This window comes from Zonotrichia albicollis, chromosome 10, assembly GCF_047830755.1.
Source record: "Zonotrichia albicollis isolate bZonAlb1 chromosome 10, bZonAlb1.hap1, whole genome shotgun sequence".
Lineage (NCBI taxonomy): Eukaryota > Metazoa > Chordata > Aves > Passeriformes > Passerellidae > Zonotrichia > Zonotrichia albicollis.
In genome coordinates, this window is record NC_133828.1 from 15,383,061 (window position 1) to 15,410,566 (window position 27,506).

At 37.1% G+C, this 27,506-nt stretch overlaps 1 long non-coding RNA gene across 1 annotated transcript in view; it reads left to right on the top strand.

Annotated features, from left to right (window-relative positions):
• The first annotated feature begins 1,163 nt into the window (after window positions 1-1,163).
• LOC141730436 (uncharacterized) overlaps window positions 1,164-27,506 on the top strand; it is a 124,755-nt gene continuing 98,412 nt past the window's right edge. Inside the window, exons 1-2 of the long non-coding RNA XR_012581930.1 lie at window positions 1,164-1,362; window positions 2,454-2,592. This is a non-coding gene — a long non-coding RNA (uncharacterized LOC141730436). The remainder of the gene's footprint in view (window positions 1,363-2,453; window positions 2,593-27,506) is intronic.

Genomic DNA, 27,506 nt, shown 5'->3' on the forward strand with positions numbered 1-27,506 from the left:
TTCCTCTTTTTCATAAGGAAGATAAAAGTACTTATGGCACTTTAACATAGAATAGACATGAAATGTGATGGAATCCTTTTGATTCCTTTTTCTGGAGCTGGACAGTAATGCAGGTTTCTTAAATTCATATTTTTCTTCAGGAAGTGAAAATCTAACCACTCCAGGTGGAATAAATGGAATATCAAGAAAAGACATTGTTTCTGGCAGGCTAAGATTGTATTTAGTATTAGATTCACAGTTAGTTCTGGCTTCTAGTCATATTTTATCACTTTTTTTTTATCCTCATCTTTGCAGGTAATTTAAATCTATACAGCATGGTACTGATGTGACAAAAGAGTGCAGAAAAATACCTATAATATGGTGTTTATTAATACATTAAAATAAAATATATACAACTGTGCAAAGTAATTTAATTAGCAAATAGTTTAATTAGACCCTTTTTGCCTTGTAGTTAGATTGCTTTCTAGTTTTAATTTGTGAGGGGAAAGAAATAGATTATCAGAATTTTTTAATCAGCATCATGAGCCAGTATCAGTTCCTTCATCATTAGGATTATTTAAATTTTCCAGGTTACCTGTAGTGCCTGTGTTGGAGTAATGCACATTTTGTCTGAGCCACATGCAAGAGAAATGAATGTCATTGTTGTTGTGAACTTTCCCAAAATAAACTGAAGAAACTTGAAAAAGCACTGACACAAGTATTGACTGCAATATTACACTATTGAGGTCGGGAGGGGTTGACTGTGCATTTTTCCAAAATGGAGACCAATTTTTTCTTTTTTATTCTCCAACACGGTTCTTACAATTGAGGTTCTGAGTCTCCTGTTTTCTCCTGAACACATTGAAATCATTTGCTTCAGTCCCTCAATGCCATTTTTTCACCCAAGAGAAAAATCACACCTGAAAAGAGTAGAGTGGGAAGAAAAGTGGAGGAGGGCACCTGACTATGCTGGCTACAGGGGTGTGCTCCTGCTGAGACCCTCTTTGCTCTTCTCTCCCTCTTTCTGCAGAGAAGAGGCCTCTAACAAGGTGAGAGAGCTCCATGAGACATTTAGCCCTGCCTTACATAAGCATTTTAAATTTACAAGGTAGTGCAGAGCTCTTAGGACTCTGTCATTTAAGCCCTGAGTGTGTGGGAACAAGTGTCTGTTCTGCCAGCAGCCCCACAGCTGTTCCTCCCACTCAGGTGTTTTCAATCTCTCTGCAAATGACCCCTCACAGCAATTAATTACCTGCTGGGAGCTACACCGTTCTTTCCACTCACACAGGGAGAGGGTGCAGTTGGAGTAGGAGCTGGGGAATGGCTGAGCACACCAGAAAAAGAAAGAAAGAAAAAGAATGTATTTTATAACAGATGTTACTGGTAAGGAGATTAAAAAATTGATCTAAATGCTTGGGATGGGATGCTGCAGTATTTTTTCAAGTATTCATATCTCACCAAAGTAAGATATTTGTTTGTTTTATGAGTGTGCACTGGTATAAATGGAATTATTCTAAAATAACATTTTTTGAAAAGCTGATGTAATTATTTCACTTATTTTTCAGAATTTGGGTTGGAGGGTTTCAGTGAGTTCTCCATATGTTATCAAAACTCGAAAAACTCTTCCCTGTATGTTCCCTTGCCCTTCAGATTCTGTAGAAGGAAAAATAACTAAGATGAATCCTTGGAAATAACTAATGTGTAATTTTGCCCGCTTTCCCTTAGAAAGAAAGCCTTCCTTTTAAAGAAGGAAACTTGAAGTGTCTAAAGGTAAATTCTTGCTTAATGCTCAGGCCCAAAATTTTAGATATAGAAGTAGCTGTGTTTGCTTTTTTGTTTAAATGACTATGTATGGGTCCATGAGTGGGCTATTATGGTTAGTAAGTCATAAAATTATTGAGGCACACGGGTGAACAGATGAAGAGGAGCTCAGAAACAGTAAATTGATCTCATTTTTTAGGCAGCTGAACTTCTCAGTACTGAAACTACATATTCAAGTCATGTTGTTTGTATGAAGATACACTGATCCTGAGAGATGTGATTAAAAATTAAAAACGTGCCATTCTTTTTTTCTTAAACAGTATCAGAACCTCTTGTGTTGTCTGTCACAATGGCTTACATTTCTAACCAAATTAAATATGCTTAAGCTTTGAAGTTTGCTTGTTACCTCTATTTCTTCGTATTTTTTGTTTGCTGGCATGAGTGGGGATTTTTGCAGTGTGTTTTTGGTAGGTTTTTTGTGGAACACCGATAATCTGCATGGACTAACTTTCCTTCTAAATTAAAATACAAAGCAGACAAACAGAAAGCAGCGAAGATAAAACAAATGGTTGTAAGAGCACACCCTGCAGTGTCTCTAGCTCTGCTATTCCTGTACATTCTGTTTAGCCTGCATTTTTCATAGTGGACTGCTAAGATGAGTGTATAACTGTGAGAAGTGTGCAGGTGCTCATTCCTCTGGTCTCTGCCTGCAGGTAATGAAGCTGACTTATTAAGAACTCCTGTGTCAGGCCAGGTGTGTCAGGTCTCTCTCTGGGTGTGGCAAATAGCGGTGCACCTTGCCCCAGCTGCAAATCATTCCCCTTTGTGCTGCTGAATCCATTGGATCTAGAGGTAACTATTTATTCTATTTTTTGACTTTGTAACAGTTTCCCAGCTCAGCTTTTGGCAAAGACCTCTTTTGCTAGCTTTCCTAAGCAGAACCAAAGGTAAATCCTGTTTGTTATGGCAGAAATTGGATCCACTGTATGTTTTACATGTTTAAGGAATTGCCTGCTGAGCTACATCTTTCTGTGTGCAGCCTGACATGATTTCTATTGTGGCTTTAGAGGACTGCAAATTGTAGTTCTACATGGAAAACATATTTTATTGCCAACACACACGTTTTCTGAATCCCTTGAAAGTTTTATGCACAACTGCATGTTTCACTTGTCAAGCTGCAGACGTTTTCATGTCTACTTGTGTTAATCAATTTAAATGAGGAATGGTAGTCAAACTAGTTGTGAATCACCTCTAAGCTGTCAAGCTGGTCATTCTTAACATTGTTTAACCAGGAAAGTTTTCAGGGTCAAATTGATTACCAGCTTTATATGCTCAACCCATTCCAGTCAGAGGCAGGAATTTGTTAGTTTTGCCTGAGTTTATGAGTTCTTAATTAATTTTTAATATCTGTAACTGAATCAGTCAATGTTATCACTAACAAAAATCTGGAGCTGAAGGAATCTGAATTCTCCATAATTAATGTTTAGGCATGCTCAGCTTGTTCCATTTCTTACTTTTTGCTCCATGAACTTCTTTTATCTCCTTTATAGTTTATTTCTTTTGCATTCGGTTTCCTAATCACTTTAATATTCCCACCCTTCTATTTTTCACTTTATTTTTGTGCATATTTGGTTACTTATCCTCTTTTCTGTCTTGCTGCAGAACTGAGCATCTATAGAAGAATTTCTTCTTTTTTTGCCATTTTTTAACCCCCTGTTTTTGTTTTTCCTGCTGTATCTTGGTGCGGATGCTTATGTACATCAGAACCCTGCTAATGTGATAACATGTGCTGAGCCAAAGCTCAGGATCAGCTTTCCATGGTCCCAGTTGGTTTTAATGGAAGAACAAGTTACAGCTGTGGGATTGCTTTCCTATGATTCCTGCTGGTACAGGGATCCAGCACCATTAGTTGCCAGTGTAATTTACAAGAAAAGCTCCTTTTGTCAGAAAACTGGCAAACAGAAGTTGTTTGGAACAGTTCTGTTCTAATCCCATGTCTCTGGTTACAGCAATTATTAGATCCAGCAGATAGCCTGGCCTTGGGGATGTGTAATTCCTTCTGAGGTGAAGAGAGATCAGACTTTTCCCAGATTTGGGATATGCATGAAGTGATACTCATTGGAAAATTAATTTCTCATTAATTGCAAATACAGCCTTTACTTTTCCCTGCCTCTAGCAACAGAGGCTGCTTTTGGAAGGATTATGTCAGGCCAAGTACTGGATTGTTACTTTGCTTTGCATTTTGTCTTGTTTTGAGAAACTCTTAGTTAAGAACTTGATTCTTTCAGCACAAATAACTATCAATGGAAAAATGATATTGCCATTTGGAGAACTGTATGAAATGGACTGTGTCCCTGATGGCAAGCAACTTTAAAGAAAGGTAATGTGTTAAAAATAACCTGATAGCAGAACATAGATTCTCTGGAAAGTAATTCCATGGAGTATCTTGATTTTTCATTTGTAACAGATGGACCTACATCTGGCAGTGTAATATAAGTGGTCCCATTCTAAAGAATGGGAAATTGAGATAGTGAGTGCAGGCCTGTCACTTGACAGAATATCCTGGGGAAGAGCTATGTGACTTGAATAAATTTAAACAATTTATGACTAGAACTACCAAAACACCACCTTTCCCTTGAAAGCTGTCCAGATTAGTCTACTGCTCATCCTAGAATTTTAAATCTTAACCATTTTCAAGTTATGTTTATAAAGTTTATTAAAAATTTGCTCTCTTTAAGCTTCAATGTTTTAGTTGATATTCTCTTGTTTCATCACAGCTGATTTTAACCATACACAGGGATTGCCAGCCAGTTATTTAAATTTCTAGTCAAAGGTCAAGTTTTCCTGTCATGTCAGTGGCGACAGACACCATCCTTTCCATATTCATCTTGAAATCATGTGACTAGACAGTCTAATTTTCATAAGAAATATTTGCTTGCAACAAATGTCAGGCAGACCTAATAACATTTTTATTCTATATTTTCCTCTCAGCTTCATTTGTCAAGCTAGCTGGATAAGAGTTATTTCAGTTGTAATTAGACCAGTATAAATCATGTCCTGTCATTTCCATTCCCTCATGAATACAAGAGGAAAAGAACATGAGACAGACATGGAGCAGTGAGGGCTGGCTGCTCCCTGAGAGAGGCTGAGCCAGGAGATGAGGGTGACGGAGCAGAGGGCAAGCACAGCCTTGGGAGGGCCAGGCAGGGCCCCTGAGCCCAGGCCAAGCTGTTGGGCACTGTGGGCTGCATAAACAGGACCCAGGATGAGCAGGAGGGCTGAGGGTTGAGGCTCAGCTGAAATGCAGCTCCCACGGGAAGGGGCTTTGGCCCAGGCAGTGCAGGGAAGGGAGGGGGACAGCCTGGACAGGCTGCAGCTGCACTCCCTGCCTTGGGCCCCAGCCCAGGCAGACAGGCCTCCAGGACAGACCCTCTCAGGGCCCTTGCAGGCTCTTTGCAGTCTTTAAACTTGTAAGAGCTGTTGAATGCTGATATATTTGCTTATTCTATTCTCTGGTAATGTTTCTAAATCCATATTTAGAATCTTGAGTTTTTTCTTTAGACTACCGGAGGCTGAAAGTCCTTGACAAAATCCTGTAGTTTGTTAGGTGTGTTCAGGCGATTTAGAATTTTCTTCTCTGTTTTATCTCTTCCAAGTTCATTGCTGTTATTTTCCTGTTGCACTGATACTTGAAGCATTGTCACCTGAAGTATGACCCATGCCAAATGACATATGTAATTTATCTTTTGTTTTTTCTGTGCTGTTCCATTTTATTGATGTTTAGTAGGGACATCTGTGGGAAATGTCACCAGCTGTGCAGAGCAACAAAGCTGTAATGCAAGACTTGTTTTCTCCCTTGTGGTCTGTTTTGTTCCATGAGATGCCTTTCTTGTAGCAAAGCTGTCTTAAAAATGTGATCACAGTTCTCCTTGCTCCAGGTCTGACAGAGAAAGTGTTTCTGTAGAACTTTGTAAATTGAATGTCTGAATTAATTCAGGGTGAAAGCAGCACATAAAGAAAGAAGAATTTACATTTTTTAACCCTGTACATGTTAGACTTTAATTATACTAGTTATTGTGGTATAAATAAGTGAGAGTGAGGAACTGGGGTGCATGTGGAAGGCTGTAAGCACCAGGGAAGGCTGCTGAAGCTGGCATTTCTATCATTTACCTGCTGGGCCCCTGGATCATTAATTTTGAAGCATTTAGGGCTAGTACCAGTTTAAAGCACTCTTTCCACCTACCAACCCTGCCCTTGCTGCTTGCCCTGTGACATGGTGTGCCAACGTTTCTGTAAAAATCAACTGGCTTATGGGGATCAAGGGCTGTGTGGAGAGCAGGAGCACCCTGTGATGATTTCCCTACTGTGGTTTCCTCTTGTGAAACCGTGTGTCTGGAATGTACCAAATAAACCATGGAAGCACCTCTTGTATGCTCTGCAGAGGAAGACCATACCAGAGGCCATTCTTAATAATGTTTCTGATGTGAGAAAAAACTGTTAAGGAGAAATGTGAAGAATCAATCAGAAATTCTTCCAGCTTAGCTTTCTAAATCCTTTTGCTTTTACTTAGTCTTATGCTTTAAATGTGACTACTGTCACATTGCTTACAAAAGTAAATAGTGCAGCAATTAAAACATATTTCTATTCCCTGCTTGTTTTAGCCTTCTCCACAGCAGTTGGTGTAGCTACAGAACTTGTGTTAAAACAATTTTGAATCTGCCACCTGTCATTCTTATTTTTTCCTTCCGCATTGCATGCATAATTTCTTTTTTTCTTGATACAAACACTGTGAATCTTCTGGATTATATTTCTCCTTGTGTTATATAAGGCTGGTAACTCTGAGATTGCATTTCTTGTGCAAAGTAAGAAAGAATCATACCCTGCCACAGAACAACAAATTCACCAAATTTTACCTATATTTTACTTGTGGAAAAAATTGTCATGCTGTCTGTTAAGAAGCTGATTATTTAAGGCTGTAAATTTCTTTAAGAAAGGGTGTTTGGAAGCTTTCAGTAATTCAGTGTACAGCACTTGATACGATTGTCAGTCCTTTTATCTGCATAAACAGTTTTATGACTACGAGGGTGAGACAAATGGGGATTTAGTCCTGCAGTTCCAAGTTCCTTTGCTATTGTTGGCTCCCGGCCAGAGCAGCATGGAGTAAACATGAAGGAGTTTACTCCTTATTCCTGGCATTTGATAAAAGAGGCTCCAAACTGATTTTTGGAGCAAGCATTCGATGACCCACTGGAATTCCTAAATTTGTATGCAGTGGCTTATGGAATTCTTAATGGAGAAGCAGTATAGATTTACTTAGACTTACTTTGGCGAGGGTGATTACTGCCTGTTAATTTTACTCTGATCTTATCTAAATATTTTAAAAGGTCAAAATAAAACAGCAAAGTCTTTTACAGTAAAGCAAATCTATTTTGTGTTTCTACCACATACATAAATCTTTTTCTTAGTGTATGGCAACTTGTCCTGCCATAAAGGTTAGCTAGCTTTTTATGCTTTTCAGCTTTTGTGAGGTATTTTTAGAACTTATACATCATACAAAAACATTAGGGAAAATTAATCTAGGAATGAGTTGTGCAGCTCTGTCATGAGTTGAAGCTGTGTCAAGTTTTGAAGAAGTTTGCTTAACTATTGTGTCCTGATCTCAGGGCTGTGAGCATGAAAATGGCATAAGAAAGTTTCTGTGCCTAGTTGGAGCCCTGGCTACATTTGAAAGCAATGAACTGTTTCTCTGTCTCTCTGCATGGATGATACTTTAATTATAGCATTTCCAAAACATGTGAACTTCAAAAAATGCCTTAAAGTATCATTGGTGATCTATTAGATTGTTTTATCCTGGATTTTAAAGAATGTATGACATTGAAGGATAATTCTGATGTAAATTTTCCTGTAAGTGTGTGCTCCTCTTTTCTGGTCATTGCTTACTGCAATTAAGTGAAATTAATATAAGTATTTCAAATGCTTTTCCTAGACCAATGTTTTGGATGGTGACAGAGACAGATTTGAAAGTGAGTAATTGTGTGTTTCAGAAAGCACCTTAACTGAAACAGGAGTGCAAATGTTAGTGCAGAATTTTTTATTCTGGCTACATTTGTGTGACCAAATCTAGCAGAATTGCCCCCTCATGGCCTCCTGTCACACTGTTCTCAGAAGAGCTAAATCCTATATCCCAGGTATTTTTAGTCTCTAGGGTTATATTAGTCCTGATTTCCTAGTTAGATTAATGCCCAGAAGGTAAGTTGTTTCTGTACTACCAATTTCTAAGATTCACAGTCCAAGCTATCATTGAGAAGTGGGTTCTTCACTTCTCCAAGTATCAATGTGCTTTCTGCAAAAATGGGGTTGCAAGAAGTGATAAATATGTTGTTTTGGATTTCATTTGAAGATCAAAGCTTTAATAGTGCAGCCAGTTAGAATGACTGTCAGAAAAATAATTCTTTAGTCTTTACCCTCCTTCCCTTAAATGAAGTAATTTCTGCTACTAGGTTTGCACTGTCACTCCTAAGCCCTGTCTTGGAGTGCAAATGACAAGTAAAATGGTCAAACAGATCCACAAGCTAATCCTTGTCAAAGTCACTAATTACAGGAAGATTGAGAAACTACTGTCAGCCCCAAAATAGTATCCATTTCCCCCCCTTTTTATAGCACTGATGGTGTTAAAGCAATTGATCTTTTATTAATTCTTTTTACTGACATGAAAACTTGGGAAATTTTTGCACCTGTGGAATTTCAGTTCTTGAATTGCCTGTGCATGATTTGGGAACTGCTTTTCCTTCTGTGTGTTCTTGATATCTAGGCAAGTCAGGCTAATAAGCAGACAGGATCTACCCTGTTTCTGTATTTATTATCCAATATTTTTTCACTTTGTTATTCATCTTTGGGAGTGTGTTTCTCTGTGTAAACTCTACCTGCTCTGTTACAGGAGTTCAAAATCACAGTTTCAAAAAATCAGAGAATACAAGCATCTATTCCATCTCCTCAACAATTGAAATTTTGTATTTTTTGCTCTCTTGTAAGTTGAGATCACTTCCTAAGTTGGCATTGCCTCATTCATTGAACCTTGGGTAACCTTCCTTCTTAATTAACTTTGAGAAAGCATGTAAGTGTAAGCCTACAGATTAATTTTTATTTCTGTGTGTACTTTACTGTCTGCCAGAAGAAACATTTAATTTCCTGGTGACAGGAAGTCCTCTTTGAGCAAAGAATCCCATTCTTTCTGCTGTTATTTTGAGGTCCAATACTTAATTACTTTCTGAAATGTGAACAAACAAGGAATCTCTGTGAATTTGAATGAAATAAATGCATAGAGGAAGTATACTGTCAACCACCAGCTTGTATTCTTTGCAGAAAGGCAATAATCTAGACTGAAAGGCAAGTAGCTTTGCTAGAATTTGTAAAATACTGTCTTGAAGAGCCATAAATGTCTCTTACACTTGCAAAAGAGATAAACCATCTCAGAAGCATTTGTGAGTTTAAGCGTATTAAAGCTCCCAAAGAGTTGCTGTTTGTCAGTAGGTGTCTGATGTCTCTTGACTTCTGGCAAAGTGTAAAATTGGAGGCTGGCTCTGTGACAACTTCTGCTGACAGAATCTGCCATAGCTTCCTATAGATAGTAGTCAGTAAAGCCTCTGTAATATAAGCTGTTGCCCAATAAAAAGTGGAATCCCTTCCTGCCAGTGCCAGCTATGACAATCTAGTGATATGAGCCAGCTCTGAGCTTTGCCTTTTGCTCCTAATAAAGGCTCATGGCTCACCCTTCATTTGTTTGGGGCTCCCACATCTTGCCTCACTGCTTTTACTCTGCTTGTCTGCTTTGTTGGCACTTGGATGACATGTGCAGGAGTTGTTAGGCCAACAGCTTCCAAAAAACACAAGGTTTTTAATAGTTTGAAGCAGAATGTTCAGTTTTTCAGTATGAGGTTGAAGCTTAGCTATTGATGTGTCTGTCTTCTAGAGAAAAGTCCTTTTTCTCAGTCAAAAGTGATTTTTTTCCCTTTTCCCCCCCAACTGTCCTTTTATGCAGAAGTTATATGAAGTAGCAATGACGAATTCAAGCAAAACATGAAACTAATCGTGTTGTACTCTTAGAACAACTGGACTCCTACTTAGAGACAAATGCTAATAGAATGAGTGTTATATTTTAAGCCACTGTTCTTTTCCTTTGAAAATTTTTCCCTTTTTATCTCTCTGTGCTTAAGCATGAGTGACTAAAGACTAAAATTTTTATTCTTTGGCCTGAATATAGAACTATTTTTCACATATTGTTTTTCTGAAAAGCAGTACAAACCAAATTAAAGCAAACAGTGCCTCAGCTGGAGTAGTCTCAAGAAACTGCACTAATGGCTGAGGAGCTGACATAGTGGGCTGATCTTTGTGAATATCAGTGGGAGCTTCTCTTGAATGCCACAAAGGGGCTGCAGCGCCATGGGGAATAAACAGCATGCAGGGGAAAAGGCTGCTGATGGCAGAACATCCATGGAAACGTGGAAATGATGGTAATGACTGGTAATTAATCAGATCTTGAGAATAAGTGCCTTTTTGTTAGCACCAAGAGTTTGTCTTGAGCACTGATAGGTAACTTCTACTCTGGCACTCTTTTGGCACACAAAAAACAAAGCAGATGATTCTAGGTTCAATATTAGAAAAGTGTTTCTTTATTCATGCTTTTTCATTGACCATCTGCTTCATAGCTGTCCACTGTGAGTGGGCCAAACTTGATTTTAAATTGAAAAAAAGCCAAAAAAATTGTTCCCATCTAGCTTTTAGCTGCCCCTGTTGGGAGTAGCTAAGCCAAGTATTCATGGCCATGACACACTGCCCTCTCTGAGTCAAGACAACAGCTTTTTATTCCTCATGTAGATCCTTGTGAATTGCTGAAATACTAAATATGAATTATTTATTCATGATGGGTTAATAAGAAGTTGATGTAAAGGAACTAATTGATTTGAAAGAAATGCCAGATTTTAAAGGTAAGGCTTCAAAGGTGGAATTGATGGACTTATATAGATGTTAAATATTGGTTAAAAAAGTGAATCCTGTGGAATTTATATCCTGTGATATAACCTATATATAAATCACATATATATATGTATATATGTGATGTAAAAAGTGAATTCTGTGTCTGGTAAAAAAAGATGTTGCCCAAATTACTTAAGATAGAGAGGCAAGTTACATGTTACCTAGGAGAGAATTCCTGCGCAAAGCTGTAACAGGAGTTCCTGAAATCCACTTGAATAGTATAAAGCAAAATGCACATAATTTCAGTAGATTTTAAATATCTGTTTTAAGCATTTCTTCATTTGAACGTGTTTGTATTAGCCATTCCTTTGGATGCATTCAAAAAGAGGTGTTGTTCACCCTTGTGCTTCTGAAGTACAGAGTGACTTTAAAAGCTGCATTGAATCAGTGGAGGAACACACATTCCTTGTTTCAACAATGCACAGTGAAAGAAATCAAAGCTTTTTATGTGGTGGTTGGGTTTTGGGTTTTTTTGTTTTGATTTTTTTTTTTGTTTTTTTTTTTTTTGTGGAAAGGGAACAATGCAGGGGACTTATCTGTGTGCATGTCCAGTCTTGAATAGCCAATAAAAAACATGTTCTCAGTCATGAGAGCAGCTGGTAATTGATAATCATTGTGCTGCAAATTTCTGGTTTTGACACACAGAATTATTTTTCCACAGTTCACCGTAGTCAAAGGAAATATTTCTGGAGTGAGGAGTTGAGGCTGATTGCAGTTTGAAGTATTTAATATTATTTGTTAATCCTTTGTTTAATTGAGTTGTAAAAACTGAATGATACCCAACTTCCTGGTGTGCCAAGATAAAGATAGATTACCCTGAAATGCCTTTACTGAAAAGAAAAATCAAATCAGTACCATCTCATTTTGATCTCCTATTATTTTATAAGTTCTGGTCACATTTCCAGTGTTTTACTGAAAAATCAACTTATATATTTGCTGTTCAGAAGTAGGCAATAAAATTTTAGAGATATTGTAGAAGTTATGAATTTCATGATGATCTAGAAATTCCATTATTGCACAGGAGAGTCTGAATGTCTGCTCCTAGGTTCAACTAAAAATTAAGGTTTCTATCATAGGTCTCCTTCAGCCATTAAAGAGAATATAATGAGAAAATGGGTGGATGATAATTAAGATACACTAGATGAGTTTGGTGGAAAAATGAAATGCCTCGTGTAGGAAAAGGCATCTCTGGAGTACAGAGCATTCTTGGATACCAGAGGAGTAATTTTGTTTTACATTTCTGCAATAAATGAATTTTTTCTTAACTGGAGAATTCTTATTAGAGAAATAAGAGTCAAGAAGTTGTTCCTGGGATCTGAAGCCTGAACTGCTTAAGGTGGTAGTTCAGGAGTTCACAAAGTTCAAGGTAAATAGAATAATGTCCTACTTGATATAAAAGCCTCAGTGTAATATAGATATTGTATATTTTAATTTACATTCTGAAGGGATTGTCTAAATCACTTCAGGACCTGACAATAACCTATCAAATATATGGTATACAATGTGCTGAAAAATCCCAGTAAAGCTGAACACCCAGCAATAGATTCTTTTTTGACTATCTGAATTTTTCAGAACCAAGTATTTAGGCTGGGTATCCCCCGAGAAACAGGTTTTCACTGGTATTTCCTGCTTTTAGAATTACTGGAAGTTTGAGCCTTTCTCATAGTGCATCACAGTTCTCACTCAAAAAATCCCAAACTATAGAGAAAAACAAAAGTAATAGTCAGGCTTTTTATGCCTTTGCTTAATAAAGGCACAGATGACTAGAACTAAGCAATACCTGTTGTAGCTCATAAAATAGCTCTTCAAACTCCTTAAAAAAACCTCTTAAGGATGAGATGAATGATTTAGTAGAGTGACAGATCTTGGTGCACATGGCAGAATAAGCACATGGTCAGCACCTCATGATCAAGGCTGAAATGTGTAAGGAGCACACTGGAGGAGGACAGGAGGTGAAAGACTGCCCAGGGTGAGAAAGGTTTGCTTTGCTAGTTTGGCAGCAAAATGCCAGAGCAGTTATGGTGGATTCCCGTCCTCCCAAAAATTCAGTTTATTCAGGATGTCAGTTTGCCACTAATGAATTTCACAAAGCCACTCTGGTGCTACAACGGTGGCTGAACTTGATAGATACAAAGAGCAGCACTGTTTTCAACTAAGTTTAAAAATCATAAATAATGGAATTCAAACAGGCAGCTTACATAGGAAAACCATGGAAATTTAGTTGTTTTTATTGCATCCAAGTAACAAAAATATAACAAAAGCATCAAGAACCTAACAAAACCTCCTGATGTTCACCATTTGTATGATAAATATTTCATAAAATTTGGCAGTATCTGATGTTTGAATGAGGATATTGCAGGGTGAACACTGAGGGAAATTAGAGACATTTCTTTCAAGCCAGTTCCCATGTCCTAATTACATTCACAAAGTTAATATTGTGTTTAACTTGGATGGATTCTGGATTAACGTTTGTTGAATTACATACAAGACTTAGATCAGAAAAAGTAAAAGATCATCAAATGGCTATCAATTATGTATTAATTTAAACATGTATTTCATCCTAAGATTTTTGTAGGACAAGACCTGTAACCAATTCTCTTTTGTCATTATTAATATATTTTTGGCTTCTTATGATGAACTTCAGCCTGATAACAAAACCATACTATTTAAAAATACTTTTGCATGAGAGAAAAACATGCAAATGCTTATAGAATTGTCTTATTTCAAAATAAGATCCATTTTAAAATAAAATTTCTAATCACAGTATTTGCCTGTGATGGACACTGCACCTTTTACAAGCTGTAGTTCATGTTATTCGCTCAGACTGGAAGTGTTGGGCATCACAAACATAAGAGATTGTTTTGGAATAGATTATATTTGGCTTAACCTAATTATTCTTACCAGATATTTGGACTTCTCTTACAGATTTCCAGCTTAGGCTTGGCTAATGATTGTTCGTGCTTCTTTTGTGAGTATGGAACAAGTTCTTCTCCTCAATGAGTCTAATTAACAATCATAATACCTATTTCAGGATACTTTGTTCCCATGGAAATCAGTAACAAAACCCACCAAAAGCTTTACTTGTGTGTCAAAATATGTAGTTATATTGAAATAGCTGGTGATTCTTTAATGCTTACCTGAATCATTGTATATTTGGGCTAAAATTCTATAGGGAAATCAGTGAATTCTTACTGATTTTCCAATTTGAGTATTTTTGTAGGGCATTTTGGTTTCCTTGGGGGAGTTTTTTAAGCCAGAAAAGTCTGGTATGTATTTAGAGATACAGGGAACATGGAGGAAATAAACTGCACAGAGAGATTAAGTGGTTAGTGATTTTCATTATTGTAAGAAATTTGTTGATTCTCATTGCGGATTTTATGTCTGTCACTTTAGTGAAAAAGCTGAGATTGTTTTTCTTGGCATTTCTCCCAAGTGAGACCTGATTTTTCATGCATTTCCAAACAAAGCTGTCTGGAGCAATTTAGTGCATTGCACATGTAATCATCATGAGCAGAATTTTCCTCATGACCACAAGGCTGCCTGCTCTAAGAAAATTGGATCAAGGTGTTGGGCATCATAGGAACACCTGCAAAGAGAAAACCCATCATAACCAATTAGTCTCATATCAACGAAACCATAATCTAGGGGGACAGGATGAAGAGTTGGGGAAAACTAAATGTTAACAGATGTGACAGTAATTGTTCTGATACATAACAGATTTGTGATAATAACATTTTTTTTTAATATTTCGAAATGGATTCAAGTTTAAAGAAAACCAGGTGAAAGATGTGGGAAGAAAAGTGATTTTTAGGGTTTGTTTTCTTTTCCCCCATATTTCAGAAGATATGAACATCCATGAAGTAACTAAGGTCACTAAATTTTTAACTTGCACAACATACAGCTGGCTTTTTTAAACATCTTCCCTCAAAATAATTTCTTCTTATTTTAGTTATTATTCTGTATTTTCAAAGAGCCACAGCAGTGTGTGTTGGACAGCAGACAGATGAAAATGCCATGATTTTTATTGCAGCCAAGAGTAGATCTCTGCTGTGTTTTAAATGCAATGATGCATTCGAACCCAGTGCAGTTCAGGGATACTCATAGGAGCAGCGTGCTTTTCTGTCATAGCACTGCAGCTCTAGCAGGCTGCATTATCACACCTAGGCTTTCATCTAGCCCTTGCTTCTGCCATAGGAAGAGAGAAGAAAATTCAAGTTTCCAAGCTGTTTTATCAGAAAACAGCTTTTCTGTTTTTATGCAATAGAGAATTTATTTCCTTCAAAGATTTCCTGGTGATTTGAGTTGCCCCGCCTGTGCCCTTTCCTTCCCCAAGTCAATGTCAAAATGTCCCACAAGGGGCTGGAAGTTAAAAATATTTGCTTATGCCAAAATATCTGGGGGATTAATTACTGCATTTAATAAGGGATCAGAGCACTCTGAAGTGGTTTAAGTGTTTGAGAAATTGAGCCATTGTTCTCTCTGTATTACAATAAGAAATAAGGACAAATTCCTGGTACTACAGTTTTGGGTTTCCCATGGCATCAGAAAAATGAATAGATCCAAAAGGAAAAAAAAAAAAGGTGGAATGCACTGAAAGCTACTAATGTTTTTAACTGTGAAGTCTCAAAGAGCTACTTGGCAAAATCAAGCAAAATGAAAAGGTAAAAGGAATCAGGAGATACAAAAAGCAAAAACTTTAAATAATTTTTCTTCATGGTATTTTCACTTTCAAAAAACTATATATTCTGGGTGTTTAAAATTTTGTATTTGTTTTCTACAGCTCTGTTTTCTAGAAAAGGTTTTATTTTTAAGAATATCTTGATGTAGCAATTTTCAACAAATGGTTCCTAATGCTGACTGAATAATAAAGTTACACACATTCCATACTTCCCAGCAACACTACTGGAGCAAATAAGTTACCCTCATGGGACAATTTGAGGAAGAATTGAAGGTGATGAAGAGGGTTGAACTTTGATTAGTTATAGTTCTTGTAGGTAGCACAATGAGACAGAAGTTAGAAACTACAGAAATGAGGAGTGATTTTAGTCCATAGGTGACAGAAAAATAAAGAGGAATTAAACTTGAAAAGATTGCAATGTAGCAAATATAGTTAGTATGTAGGGCAGGGTTTTATATTTTCTTTATCAAATCTCTGTATCTGAAATCTTAAAATAGAGTGGCACGAACAGCATCAATTGCAATTGCTTAGCTAATTAATAAAGAAATACAGTTCTGTGAGCAAAATTTTAATGCTTGTGGTTACTAATGGTAATAGCATTCACAGCTAAAATGTCTTATATAGAATTCTAAAGCAGTTTTTCCTTCCCTGTCTCTTACCACAGCAGTCAATAATTCTCTTATAATTCAGGTACATCAGCACACCGGCAGAGGTAAGAAGTTGGCAGCCTCATTCTGTGCCTGCAAGCAGAATGGTTTTTCTTGCATGTGGCCAGGAAAAAAAGGGCTGGTATCATTTCAGTGGTTGTATCAGGGCTGCTATCATACCAGGCAGAGTTTCATAAAAATCCTAGAAATGCTGCATTTGGGGTTCTTTATTAAGAACAATGGGACTTGGATTTTGTTTTCTTTCTCCATCTCATCAAGTGTGTTATTATCAGAAATAATATATTTTTAAAATAAAAAGAGAGGAGAAAGTGGGTTCCATTTTTTTCTCTTTCACTTGAGGTGCTTCTTCGCTGGAGAAACTCAAAGTATTTGGGAATATGGTTGCCAGAAGTGCACCTGCTGGTTTACAGCACAGAACTTGCTTTGTTTCTTTGGGGATGGGAAAAGAGGTATTTCAGCTTTATTTTAGTCAGTTTGCACTGCTCAAACCCATACCAATAGCTTTAACTCTCTTGGAAAAAAGTTTCAAGGACATTGAGTATTTGTTGGAATATGAAATATGTTCTGTATTATCACTTTTCTTTTGTATGGATAATTAATTCTGAATTATATAATGGAGTCTGCTTTTTTCCCTATAGCTGTGCCAAGTTGAAAGAGTACAAATAAAACTGGAACTTGGATAGTTGAATATATTTGAAAATAAATTCTTCAAGAATATTTGTTGTTTTAGAAGACAACAGATAATGTGCAGAGAGGAGCATAATCTAGTAGATAGAAATCAAACATTCTGTTTGGAACTGTAATTTGCTGAAGTTCCTGAGAGTCAATTATGCTGTTTAAATGTCCCTCACTTCAGGAAAGAAAAAAAATTATACAGAATATTTTATTACAATTCTGTCTATATGCTTTCAAAAATTGTATTTGTCAAGATTCATACAATAGCTGGAATAGAATTGAAGCAAAGCTTCTATTCAAAGTCTAAGATTAGTATTTAAACTTCAGTGAGTTTTGAAGCCACTGTAAATGTCTTTTGAGGTAAAAAAGATCAGAATTTTTTTGGGCAGAAACAAACTGAGAAAAATACCGAGGGATTCCTTGTACATAACAACATCAGATTGATTTACGTTTTTCCTTCGTGGTTATCTTTTAAGGGGAAAATAGTCTGAGGGCAGAATCCTCATCTACTTCTCCAAGAAAATAAATCAAAACTATGGGAAAAAAATCCGTAAACACCCTTGTAAGTGGAAACTTGTTTTCCGGCCTCCTACCTGGATCGCTCCCAAATAGGGCAGAGTGTGTCTGGAGACGGGAAAGGTAATTAACATTTCTGAAACCCTGGGTACTCCCATGAAAAACACTGTGCCTTGCTAAGGTTCCTGCAGGGCTCTGTCCTTTTCTGTCCCTCACCACCCTTAATTGTTATCCCAAGGGAGCATTTCCTCTTCTCTGCAAGTAGTAGAGTTAATGCTTTGGGGAGATTTCAGTATTCCTGACCAGACATTTAAAAGCAGGGTTTGTTAGAAGCTTTCCAGCTCATTAAACAGATTGAATTAACTTATTTAGTCCTCAGACCTGGAGATGGCAAAATTCAATTCTGCAGAGGTGGCAGCCTGGTCAATCTTCAGCCTCCCCTTCTCTGTGCTTCACTTCTCGTTCCTCATGCCCAGCCCTTTTGGAGGGATGCCTGACAGCTGCATGGTCTTTTTTCCCCTGAGCTACTCACACAGCCTCTGCTTTTATGGTGATTTTTCCTGTCCTATTTGAGACCTTATGCAAATGTCTTTGCTGACTGCTAAAACCGATACAGCGGATCAGCCCTGTTCAGAACAAAATTCTCCTTGCAGAAAACAATTTGAGACACAATGTGTGCTGGGAAAATATTTCTCAGGAGGTGAAGATGAAAATTCAGCTTCCATGTAAATCTGTCTGATCCCATGTGTTAATTAAATGCTTCTATTGAGAAGAAACATATGGTATTGTTTGGTATCATGAATTAATTACTCAAATGCAGCAAGCAAAAGGGATTACTTCTCATTGCTGTGTGTCTGCATGCACATTCGTTTCAAAGACATATTTCAATTAAGAGTTTAAAATAAATGTAGATAATTGTGGCCTAGACAAAATCTGACCCAGCCAAAAGCATTCTGTAGCTTGTCACAAGATGGTGACATCATTCACAACATACAAATACATCCCTGCCAAAATTTTTCAAAACACAACAGCTGCAAGTTTTCTTTTAGATGAGAAAATTATTGAAATAGTATCTTAAGGAAATTTATGGCTATGGGAACTTCTATTATGAGGGCTTTGGTAAATCTTTAAAATAGACGTTGAAGCAAGTTATTTTGTTAGACTATTTTAAAAGGTAGAAAAATAAGATGGTTTTAGCTATGCTACTTTACAAATATATTTTTATTTAATTTGAGTGCAAATGGAGGTTGTGTGCTGGTGGAAATTCAAATGCTATTACAAGGCTGGCAGCTGACAAATCCTTCTAGAGAATAGTAATAAAGATGTTAAAAACTTGGTAAGAAAGAATATTACAATTCTGTTTTAATGGATAACCATTTCTTTTGGATTTTTAAAATGCTAATTTCCCCAGCCATTTAAAATTCTAGTGGGGTTAGCATGCACACTTAGGTAAGGCAAATGTCGATAAATGGATTTTGCAGAAACTTCATATGTGAAATCAAGATGCCATCAAAGCTCTGAACAAATACATATATTCATATTTGCCTCAGGCCATGGTTTTGATTTAAAGGAGCCTTGGCATATTTCATGGCTGACAGCATAGTCAAACCCAAAAAATTACTGTGTAAAGCCTTGGGTGCCTCCAACAGTGTTGAGGAGAGGGAGTAGACTGGATTCTCACAGGACACAGCAGTGTCCACTGAGAATGACCACAGATGGGATAATTCCTGTGTCTTGGACAGGAGTTTAGTAGCAGGAACACTGCAGGGAGACCTCTCTGTGTGTGGGTCAGGGGCTGTCTGTGCCAGACACTTCACCCTTGGCAAAAGAACCATGAGATGCAAGAGAGAATGCCAGGGCAGGAGGGACTCCTCAGCAGGGGAAAGGACAAACAAGAAATACAGCTGGGCAGGAGGAGTAGAGAACAACAGATGTCAAGGAAAAGAGGAGAAACAGGAGAGATTCTAGGTCTAGAGGGGATATCTGAGCAGGGCAGGAATGAAAATCTCTCTGAACAGTACTTCAGAGAAAACATAGGAGAAGGTGCCACACGCAAAGTGACAGTGGCAAGCCAGTGGAGGAACACCAAAGAAGTGGATTAAGAACTGATCAGCAGCAAAGCAAAATGAACTGTTTTTAATTCAAAATCAATTAAATTGTTTGGAATTCCCCAACCTTTTTTCTTTTTTTCCTATGACAGAATGCCCTCCATCCTTCCTCAGCATTCAGAACTATGTTTTGGCATCTTGGAGAGTACAACTCTGTCCAATCTCTGTTTCTGGGTTGCACATCATAAATTTGTTGAAGGTTTCTCCAAACTTTGATTATATTTGTACCCTTCCAGTCTTCCCTTTTCCCCCTAAATTTTCCCAGCCTGTTTAGGTCTGTCCTTATATGGCAGTTATTGAATCCACTTGGTATTTTCAGTTGCCTTTCATGGGCCTCTTCTAAGGTTATTGCACCCTTTTCTCAGTTCTTCTTCTCCAGGATGACCAGACATACACTCTGAATGTGGTTATAGCAAGATTTTTTTAGTCACAAAATGAAGAACTTGTTTTTCATACCCTTCCTGAATGACATCTGATGATCTGTTAGCTTTTTTGGCTGTCACTGTCTGAGTCACTGATTTCACAGAAGAACCAGTGATGTTCCAGTGTCCTTTTCCTTAAGCTGTAACTGCCAGTCCCAATTTCAGTGTCATCATGGCATGGTTTAGATTGTCTCTGCCTCCACCCCATCCATGTTTTGCACTCCCTTCCCTGCAGTGTCTTCTATTCCCCTTATTTACAAGGAAGATTTTTGCTGTGTTTTCCCCTGTTCAGAGTTTGGTGTTTTGAGCTGCTTGGCAGGGCATGGCATTTGGCTGCATGAAAGAGTATGGTGACATCCACAGACTGGGAAACTGCCTTCTCCAGGTCATTGATCAAGAAGAGGAAAATGCCTTCTCCTGCCCACTCAGTTGTGTATGCTCCTGACCCTTTTCTGTCCTGAGAATTGGCCTTTAGTCTGTATGTTTTATGCTTTAGGGAAAAACTGTAAAAGACAACTCCAGGCCTGTGGTTGCTTTATTTCTTAAAAAACTTAACAACGCAAAGCAAAACCTGTGCAAATTGCAGATTTCTGTTTGTATATCCACTTGTAGAGCCACAATTTAGTTGTTTATGTGCTTGCTGTTTAGTCAGTACACCTAAGATTTGTGTGTGATGTTTGCCAAAAGAGGGAGCATATGGGCATGGATCAAGAAGCAAAATCCCTGAAGAGGTAATACTTGAAGTGTTTAATGCATGCATTCCTGGAACTATTTCTGACTAAGGTGGGATAAGGAGGATATATTTAGAGGGTTTTTTCCCCCTTTCCATTAGAATTAATTAAGTCATGACAGTTATAGCACGGTACAGCAAATAAAATTTCCTGTCACATTTGGAACAAGCATCAGTCACATAAAATGTTTGCAGTAATGTACACTAATGAATAAGGGGAGAGAACATTTCATGGAAGTACCTTTCATAAAACCTTTTTGATTTAGATACTTTCGTAGAATCACATTAAACTGAGGTGTATAATTAGCCATTTCACATGGGTATTATATACAACATCAGATGTGTCCAGGTATGTAAGAGATGAAAAGTCAGCCTGTCAAAGCTGAAAGAAGTTTGGCCCTTGAGTGGAACAGTCACGCTGACTGTCAGTGTGTGCTGAGACCACTGTCATACCCTGCCAGACCCAGAGAGCTGGCAGCCAGGGACAGTGATGCCTTTCCCTTGTCCTCTTGCTATTTCAGCTGAAGTGCTATTCTAGGATCACACCCAAGTTTAATTTATTCTCTGCTCCCTCCTATTTGCTAGCATTTATATGTAGGCACATAAATACAAATTATCTGTTTCCTGATTTATCAGCTTGTTGTTTTAGAATCAAATTCTTAAAAATGTGAAGCTTTTAGAAAAAACTAGTATTGGGCAAATGTGAAACCCCCTTCACTACAAGTCCTATTGGCAAACAGACTGAAACTCCTTAAGCATTTGCTTTTGTATTTACATCTGGACACACAGTGTTAGGTTGTAAGATGAAAGGATTATTACCATAAATTGCACTTGTACTTTGCTACAACTTCAAGCAAAAGAGACAGGAGAATTATTTTATTTATGAGATGTGTCGAGAAGGATTAGTCTTCAGAAGGAGTCATGTGGTGTGTAGACACTGCTGACATGGTAGCTACTGAATTATCTTGTTTTATGCTTTGTGTGTGTAATGGGCTGCCTTGCTGTTGTTCCATATTCATCTGATTTTTTGCATGTTTGCAGCAGATGCTGCATTGGAGCAACAGCTTACCAGGACAAAAAGATTTTGCTGCCCTTGTAACACTGCAGAACTTCTTATAAAATATAGTGCTTTTACGTCTAAGGGCAACTTGTCCCTCAGCACAGGCTGTCAGATTTTTCTAAGTTCTCAGGACTTTTTGCCAAATTGTAAATAAATATAGCATGACCATTTGTACAGATTTTCTTCAATATTTCACTGACCTACTCTGCTTGTTAATCTGGTAGCTTTCTCATTTGTTATAAATTTTCCTAGTTCAAGGACTTGTTAGATGTTAATGGCATTGCTCCAGTGCAATCAGTAGTATTTTAATGATGGGTACCAGCTGGGGAATGAATGTCTTAAATTAAACTACTTGTTCTCAGACATTCAAAGGAACCTACAATAAAGTTATTCAAGCTAATGTTCTTCTTTAAAAATTCATTTTGATGGAGAGCGGAATGTAAGGAAAAAAGAGAAAAAATAATAAAATATTAATAAAAGATGTTGAATATAGTAAACCCCAGAATGTTTTAGAAAAAATGGCTAAAATAACTGTGATCTCTAGATATCTTCCCTCCTTATTTTTGGTCTGATACTAATCCTGAAAATTGTGCTGCAATTTCCATGTTTTAGCAGCTGGAATCTGTAATCTATGTTGACATAATGAAAAGGAAATATATTCCTGTATGTGACTTTTTTTTTCATGCATATGGAATTTTGAGCTTTACTTTGCCATCTAATTGGGATTAATTCATCATTTATTTGTCACAATTTATAACAAAATAGTGTGAGCATTGAGTTACACAAAAATCTTACAGGATGATCCAGATGAATTCAACTGCTGTTTAAAAACTAGACTGATCCTGATGATGGCTGCATCCAGTAGGAAAATCCAGGATGGAGAATTCTGGTTGGTTTGGGGTTTTTTTCTTTTTTTTTTTTTTTTTTTTTTTTTTGGTTCTTCTTTTGCCATGGCATATGTATTAAGAAATACCACCAAGAAAACATACTTCAAAACACCTTTCAGATCTCAGTGTTTCTCAAAGCCTAGATATTTAAGTGATTCTCAACAGTCTGGGTAAATTAACACTAATTATGTCCCTCAAAAAAATTGAGGTTTTAGTGTTAGTGAGTGGATGGTAAGAGTAAGTGATTTAGATCCAAGACTGATTCCCGTACAAGAATTTCCTCGCTATGGAAAGACATTAAAGAAAGCAGCAAACAGGCCAAATAACTTTGAAAATAAAACCTGAGAAAATTGAGAGGTACATTCAGTACTCTTTATGAAAGATGTTCTGTTCTCTGGCAATTTTAGTTTTAACATTGTGTAGAATAACCAGATGTTTTTTCTAGATATTGGCATTAAATTAGAACAAAACCAACAACAGCAAACAACAACAAGAAAATAATTTTGGCTTCTACCTTTTCAGCAAATCTAGCAAGGGAAAAAAAGCCAAGTATTGTGTTCAGTTGTTTGTTTCTACACAAATGCTATTCTCTTCCTTGATTTTGTAATGTACTTGGTTTGAAAAGATTTGTAGTTTTTTTTATTAATGTGGATGCTATTGTGCTGAGTGAAATCATGAGCTTGTCCAGATGATGGAAGTTGAGAAAGCTGGGCTGTTTCTTTGTGCTGACACTGAAAAGATTTTGAATAAAAGAACACAACTTTGAAATTTAGGAGAATACGTGTTTCCAGCTTGTCTAGCCATTGTACTCCCCCAATACAGGCTCTGTGCCTCAGTTAAAGAAACTTTGAAATGGTTGTGAGAGTTGTTAGTATATAAAGCCTAAAAATACAGCAAATTAAAATGCATTTGTATGATAAGACCATTATTTAAATTGCAAAATGTAAGGCTCTAAAACTTTGTCAGCATATGAATGTCCTGCAGAGGAAACCAAAATTCAACAACCAAAACCAAGCACAAGTAAGCTTCACTTAGATATAAACATTCTCTTCACAGTGGAGCAAAGTAGTAAAAGAATAATTACTCCATGTAAGTCTTCATTTTGTTACGTCTTTATGGAAATTTTTAAATTTGCAAATTGTGTTTTTCTCTCTAGTATTCTTAGTACTCTTACTCTCCTTAGTTTGTCTAAGGAGGTTTTGGGTTTTTTCAGTGCACTGCCTTCATATCCTTCACAGTTGTGTCTTTGGACTTTCTTTGAATGGTCTTTAAATAGGGTAGGAGGATTCTAAAAAGCTTTTGTTTAACTTCTGTACCAACCACCTGCAAGGAAAGCAAAACAAAGAGCTATCTTCAAAAAGAGCCCCAAAACCAACAGGGAAGCGGCAGAAAGCCGACTTCACCACCCTAAATAAATAGTAGCTTTTGAGTCTTCAAGACTGACCAGCGAACAGCCTGCAAAGGGTTTTTAAAACTGTACTAGTGAGGGCTTTGCTCTTGGTGGCTGCTGTTGTGGTTTTCCAGCACATCATCTTGCCAGGGTGACTTAGTGTGCTGTCCCTTACATCTGCTCTGCTGCAAGATCTCTGTGTGGAACTGCTGCCTGAGCAATTGTGCCTGAAGGAGGGCTCTTCTCAGTTGAGCAGAGATCAGTTTCTGACCTGTGCTCAGCATTGTGCTGACAGGGAGTGAGTGCAGTGTCTCCGAACCACTGCCTGTTTCCAAAAAATGGAGCCTCTGTGCAGGCTGGGACTGGGACTGGCTCTGCCCCCACCTCTTTATGCCACAAATTATCATGCTTGAGCTCCCTGGTAGGAAATGTGGGTGTAAATGCCAGCAGGAAAAACTGGGAAATTGGACAGCTATGTCGTTATTAGGCCCTTTTAATGTTTAGAAAATAAATGTTCCTTACTTTGGTGTAACATGTGACATGATGGCTTATGTGAGGAAAACACTAGGATGAAATCCAGGTTTGGCTGAAACTAAAACAAGTCAGTAATTAGTTGTACTTATATTCCCATATGGCTCTGTTCTTGTTTGCCCTATTTATGAGCTGAACTGTCAGACAGAACTCACTGAGTCACGGAGGGGAAGATAGCCTGCAAAATGACATCTCAGATGGTCCTTATAAAGATGTGAGCAGCAGACAATAAAAACATCCTTTAACTGGGGAAATGATAAGTTCAAAGGCAGTGAAAACAACACTCAATCTCTTGAGAATGTATTTCTTCCCCCCCTCAAAAAACCCTTGTGCTATATTCCATGAAATTTTGGGTTTACATGAATCATCTCCTTCTGGAAACTATTTTCTCAGTCAAAAATCATCAGTCAAGTGCACCACTCAGGAGTGATCATATCCTGTAAGTTGAAAATATTTTCATGGATTTTTTTTTTTTTTGTAATCTGTGCTGAGGGAATTATATTGCTTAATGGTTGAGAAATACTGAGATTAGGCAAGATTTATCCCATTGATATTAGATAAGTTTTACATATCTATAACATATTTCAGCTTTCTTGACAGTCAGTGAATAACATACAGTTTTATATAAAAATAACTAATAAATTTGGGACAAGCTTGATGGTGCTTATTTGAAATAAAATGAGTTGTCACTGTCTGGGAGGCTGTGTGTGTTTGTTTGCTTTCTTTGTCTTTATCAGTTTCCTGAAGAGTGGATTTGAATTTCTTGATGCTTTTTGTTTGTTAATTTCATAAAACCCCTCTCTGTTTCATGCTGTGGCTCTGAAGTGCAGCGCTGCATGCAAAATAGCAGTAGCCAGATTGGAAGACACGAGCAAATCCTAACTGTAAAAAGTGAAAATCTTATTCAGTGTTAAGGCTTGGTCAACTTATTTCAGGCAATTTTCATAAGATGTTTGAGGAAATGAGGTTTTTAAAAATTTAAAATATACATAGGAGATTGTCTCTTGTATTTCAAAATGTTATTTATCTGTGAAAATTAGGATAGGCTCTTTCAGCTTTAACATTTCATAATGCACAATATACAATATACTTTCTTGTTTTGGAGAATTTCTTAAATCATAAAGATCACAATGGATCTCTTTATTGCCTCAACAGAGGGAAGTGCCTTTCACATGTTTGTGTTGAATTAATATGGACCAGAGGAAACAAAAAAGATTAAATCTCTTCTCTTTCATGCAGCATACAGTGTAATTTTTTTCTTTACTACTACGTACAAGTGCATTTTATTCTTGCCTAAGAGAATATTTGAAGAAGATGCCACTTCAAGAAGATGCCACTAAAATGAAGTTCAGGCATTCTAAAATGGAGTAAAAATACAATTAAGTTTCTGTTGTTTTTTTTTTTTTAATCTCACTCAAAAGATAAAAGGACCTTGGAAATCACATCTGAAAGGCTTTTCTCTTACTTATGTTCTAAGATTAAACCTAAAGGTTTTAATCAAAGGGCTTGTGCCCATGTGCCAAGAAAAGCTGTGTGAAAAGTAAAGAGAACTAAGATGAGTAAGTGACTGAAAAAGTCCAGTGGTAGGGGCTAGTTTAGTCACATGTTCTATTATAAAGACATAACTGTCTTCAAACTTTGAAATAGGAGTTGTGTAAGATATTGTGTTAAGACTTTCACAGGAGGCAGGCTTGCTTAAGACAGATGGCATTTTCTTTTTTAGTAAGTGCCTAAATTCTTGTTGTCTTCCTAATGATTATTTTGCATTAGGTATCATTCCCATTTTTCTCTACCTGTTTGTAGAAAACCCGAAGATTAATAATTGATATGAGCAAGCAAATACAGCCTGTTTTGGCTGGATTTTCATTTTCTCATCTATGAGATTTAGGTAATGCTTTCTGTAGCTGGTAAATCCTCGTTTCCTTCAGACGGCCTGTGGCACTTGATGTTTATTTGATGTCTATTTAGAAACTTTGCTGCAGAGAGATTTTAGGGCAGGCAACAGAGTTAACATTAAACATGTGCTTGGGTGTGTGGAGCTTTGCAAGTGGAGAAGAGCTGTAAATGATACCAGTATTAAAAGGCTTGTGGGATAGGGGGATGGTGGAATTGTTGACAGTTACAGCAAAACAGGAGGGAAGGAGCTGGGAGGAGAGAAGAGATGGTTTTGACACATTGATTTTCATTTGGCAAGAGGACATCTGGAGAAGATTCTGTAGAAGCAGTTTGAATTACAAGTGTGAACAAAAGGGAAGTGAGTGAGAAGGAAAGAAATCTGGGAATCATTGACACAGATTGTAACTCAAATCCTTGAGAATATCTAAGGTTGCACAAGGACAGCCTAGAGGAGTTGCGTGCATATTAAAGAGACTATTCCTACTTAAACATATAAATCTTCTCACTTGGATACTTATTTTCTGAAAAATGAAATCATAATCATGGTTATTATTCATGTATTATGAAATCATAATACATGGCTATCTGTTATGAAAAATTTATAATTCTTTTTTCTAGTAAAAGCATGAATAAGCACAGAACTGTATAAATTTGAAAATATTTTTTTCATTGGATTGTAATAAGTCAAAGGAAAACAACCAAGGGAACTTCATTATGCAAAATTTCCCTGAACATACAATGAGCAACATGGTAAAACAATTCTGGTTTTAGCAAGGGAGCATCAAAACAATTTTTTTGCAAAGATGGTTGATTTTATACAAAGTATTAAAACAAAAATAGAAAACAAACAAAACCAAAACAACAACAACAACAACAAAAAGGCAGTAATTTCCCATGTACAAGTTACTTTTTAAGCATGAGGAGTTTTTGTTACTATGATTGTCTGAGAACTGCATCTGATTCTGAGTTTCACACGCCTGGAAGTTACTGCTCACGCCCAGTGATAAAGGCCATGCAAAATACTGACATAACTGGGTGTACTGTAGTTCATCTGCTGACGTGTCTGCCTTTTGGATTCAAAAAACATCAGCTGTTCAGAACACTGCAGTTCATAATAAATAGAGGAAAGTATCAAGAGAGTCTGTTTCTTCAGACTTTCAAGCTTGTGATAA